Consider the following 4,390-nt stretch of genomic DNA (forward strand, 5'->3'; position numbering starts at 1 on the left):
AACTTCGGGTATAAGAATAATTTGATGAGGACACTCGCACTTTATATTTATGACTGATGGACTGTTATGGACAAAAACCAGACGGACATATTAAATAATCCAGGACAAAGGACAATTAACCCATGGGCATAAAACTAAAATCAACACGTCAAACATCATGATTACGGAAGTTTAAATAAGCATAATTCTTTTATTTCATATTTAATTTCCTTTATTTTATATTTAATTGCACTTCTAATTATTGCACTTTTATTTATTGTTGTTTAATCGCACTTTTAATTATCGTACTTTTTAATTATCGCAAGTTTACCGCACTTTTATTATTCGCAATTTCATTATCGTTATTTACTTTAAGTTTTAATTTAAGTCTTTTATTTATTTAATATTTTACATTAGGTTTTAACTGCGACTAAAGTTTTAAAATCGACAAACCGGTCATTAAACGGTAAAAACCCCCCTTTATAATAATAATATTACTTATATATATGTTTGTATTTTTATAAAAGTAAACTAATATAGCGTTGAGCTTTGTTTAAAGATTTCCCTGTGGAACGAACCGGACTTACTAAAAACTACACTACTGTACGATTAGGTACACTGCCTATAAGTGTTGTAGCAAGGTTTAAGTATATCCATTCTATAAATAAATAAATATCTTGTGTAAAATTGTATCGTATTTAATAGTGTTTTCTGCTAAAATTAATAACTATTTTATATACACCTCGCATAACATCAAGTATTTTTGGCGCCGCTGCCGGGGAACTTATCTTAAAAGCCGGAAGCGCAACGCTAATATAAAAAAAAAAGATTTTTAGTTTACTTTTATAAAAATTCGTTTTTGTAAAAATACGTTTTAATTATTCAAAAATATAAAAAGAAAAACAAAAATATAAGTATTTTTAAGATTTTGTTAAATATTTAAGTTTTATAAGTTTCTTTATTTTTATTTTAGTTTATAAAAATATAAGTTTTATTTTAATATCTTTTATTTATTTAAAATCAGAAAACAGAAAATAAAAAAAAAATAAAGAAAAAACGCGTCGAATTTAAAGCTGTCAGCTGAAATTTGAAACCCCGCGAGTCGCGGGGTTTGAAGCATTATATACCGCAAGTCGCGGAGCTTCTCTGACAGGCGACAAAAAAACCCTAATCCTGCATTAATTACGATTATTAATTATTTATTATTATTATTTAACCCTAATTATTATTATTATTATTAGTTTTATTTTTACTTTTACTTTTTATTTAATTTATGTATTTAGTATTAATTAGTTTTATTAAATTGTAAAATTAGTAGTTTTATTAAAAAAATAATATAAAAATAATATTTTTATAAAAATTGTACTTTTTACAACTTTTTATTTATTTTTATATTTTGTCCCTTTTTAATCGTTGTAGCATAACTTTTGTATTTTTAGCTCATATTTAATTTTAAACTTAGTTTTTGCTATAGTTATTTTTACTCCTAGATTTTTAGGCTTTGCCGTAGAATTCCTTAAGTGCTTTTTCTTTAGACTAAGATTTAGGTGCTTTAAAATTTTGCGACGCCTTTTTAAGTTTTAGTTTCTTTTTAAGTTATTTCCTTTTGGGATTTAGTTTCTCCTGTAAGCTTTAATATTTTTAGACCTTTTACTATGTATCAATTATCATTCCAATTAGTAATTTCAATTTGCGATTATAATTTTAAGTTAGTTGTAGTAATAAGGTTAGGTTAGTCAAGTATTTTTAAGTTTTTATAAGTTTCTTTTATTTTTCCGTCACCTTTTATTTTTCAACCATTTTTTCTTTTTCGACCTTTTTCGACGAACTCTTTTTCTTTCTTATTTCTCGCTATTCTAGTTTTAGGACATAGATTTTTATTCTACTTCTTATCTAAATTTCTTAAAATTACGAAAATTTATTTTGAGTGGTTAAATTGATAGACATCAAAATTTTCTGGTTCGTAGTAATAGTTGGATTTGTACGTGGACCGGGTTATTGGAGCCAAACAGTCCTCAATTATATTGAGACCAAACGAATCCTGCCCCTCTGCTGCATCTTTTGGCTATTCGAAACGTGGGCAAAATCAGAAAAGTCTATTAATTGGATAACTTATTATAATTTTTCTTTCCTTTTAAAAACTAATAGGATATTCAGTGAATGCACCGAGCAAGACGTTCACCACCTTTTGTACGTTCACCACCTGTAACTAGATCAAGACATTTAGCAAATATTGTCGCCGTTGATTTTTCTTTAGAATCGTCATCTAGTCGAACAAGAACTCCAACTCAAATTTCCGATAATCCATCTTTTGAACCCGACTTCACAATTAAGAACCCGGAGCATATTCAAGGACAATTCCAAGATCTTGAACCACTAATTATTCCTCCTGAGCCACAAACCATTAAATCAGAATCCTCTAGTGATTCGTATTCAACAAATTCAATTATGGAAGTAACGGAACCTCTAAGTATGGAAGATCGAATGAGAGCCACACGCACGGGCCAAGGTCACGCCATTATTAAGCCAGAAGTTAATACGCCAGATTATGAAATCAAAGGACAAATTCTACACATGGTAACTAACCAATGCCAATTCAGTGGTGCACCGAATGAAGATCCTAACGAACACCTTCGTACGTTTAAAAGAATTTGTACACTATTCAAAATTCGAGAAGTGGAAGATGAGCAGATCTATCTCATGTTGTTTCCTTGGACTTTAAAAGGAGAAGCCAAAGATTGGTTAGAATCGTTACCTGAAGGGGCGATTGACACATGGGATGTCTTAGTTGAAAAATTTCTTCAAAGATTCTTTCCGGCATCTAAAGCCGTGAGACTTCAAGGAGAAATTGTTACGTTCACACAAAAGCCAAATGAAACATTATATGAGGCGTGGACAAGATTCGGAAGGATGTTGAGAGGATGTCCTCAACACGGTTTAGACACTTATCAAATAGTACAAATATTCTACCAAGGTGTCAACGTTGCTACACGAAAAGACATCGACATAACAGCTGGTGGTTCCATTATGAAGAAAACCGCAACTGAAGCTTACAAAATTATTGATAACACAGCCTCCCACTCGCATGAGTGGCACCAAGAAAAAGATATTTTTCGTTCATCTAAAGTGGCTAGAGCCGATTCTAGCCATGACTTTGATTCCGTTTCAGCAAAAATAGATGCTTTCGAAAGACGAATGGAAAAGATGAATAAAGATATTCACGCAATACGAATCAGTTGTGAGCTATGCGGTGGACCACACTTATTGAAAGATTGTCACATTGAACCAACATTGGAACAACGAGAGAATGTTTCCTATATGAACCAAAGGCCTGGAAATAATTATCAAAATAATTATCAACCGCCAAAGCTAAACTTCAATCGAAATCAAAACATTCTTTACAATCCAAAAGGACCCGAAAATAACTGGTATAACCAACAAGGTCCGAATAACCAACCAACTCAAAACAACACTTTCAATCAACAAAGACCTGGCTTATATAAACCACAACAACAAACCGAAGAGAAAAAGTCAAATATGGAAGACGTGGTATTCAAGCTAGTTGAATCTCAAACACAATTTATTGAAACTCAAACCCAAACGAACGAGAGATTTGATCAGTCATTAAGAACTCAACAAGCTTCCATTTTGAATCTAGAAAAACACGTAGGTACTCTTGCTAGCATGATGAGTGAGAGGGAACAAGGAAATCTACCGAGTAATACTGAAGTAAATCCTCGGAATGAGAATGTTAATATGGTTTCAACGAATTCTGAAAAACCAGCACCAGAAGATGGGAAGGTTTTAGATGAGAGTAACAATGAAGAAGTTACACCACCACCACCCGAGTATGTAAAGCCAGTGGTGGCACCATACAAACCACCCATCCCGTTTCCAAGAAAAGGAGTTGAGTATGAGCAAGTAATAAGTAATAAAGATTGTGATACTTCTGGAAAAAAGAAGAAGAAAAAGAATAAGAAAGTACAAGAAACAAAAGCCGTAGAAGTAAACCCGGTGAAGACAGTTCCACCAAAACCTCCACCTAGGGTAGGTGATCCGGGTGAATTTATTGTTCCCTGTCTACTTAGTGATTGTGTCATGTATGATGCACTAGCAGATTTAGGTGCAAGTGTAAGTGTTATGCCTCTTTCATTATATAAGAGATTAGGAGTAGGTAAGTTAAGTCCAACGGATATGAGTGTTCGACTCTTTGATCAAACCATTAAGCACCCAGTTGGAATTGCTGACAACCTACCCGTTCAAGTAGGCAATTTAACCTTTCTAGTCGAATTTATTGTCATTGACATAGAAGAGGACCCAAACATTCCTCTAATTTTAGGTCGGCCATTCTTAGCGTCCACCAAGGCGTTATTTGATGTAGGAAATGGAAGAATGACACTTAAAAGTGGTG

General features: G+C 32.5%; 1 non-coding gene across 1 annotated transcript; it reads right to left on the reverse strand.

Moving 5' to 3' along the window:
• Positions 1–2,811: 2,811 nt before the first annotated feature.
• LOC139903530 (small nucleolar RNA R71) lies at positions 2,812–2,918 on the reverse strand. Its single transcript, XR_011778344.1, has one exon. It is a non-coding gene; the product is annotated as a small nucleolar RNA R71 (small nucleolar RNA).
• Positions 2,919–4,390: the final 1,472 nt, after the last annotated feature.

Source organism: Rutidosis leptorrhynchoides, chromosome 3, assembly GCF_046630445.1.
Source record: "Rutidosis leptorrhynchoides isolate AG116_Rl617_1_P2 chromosome 3, CSIRO_AGI_Rlap_v1, whole genome shotgun sequence".
Lineage (NCBI taxonomy): Eukaryota > Viridiplantae > Streptophyta > Magnoliopsida > Asterales > Asteraceae > Rutidosis > Rutidosis leptorrhynchoides.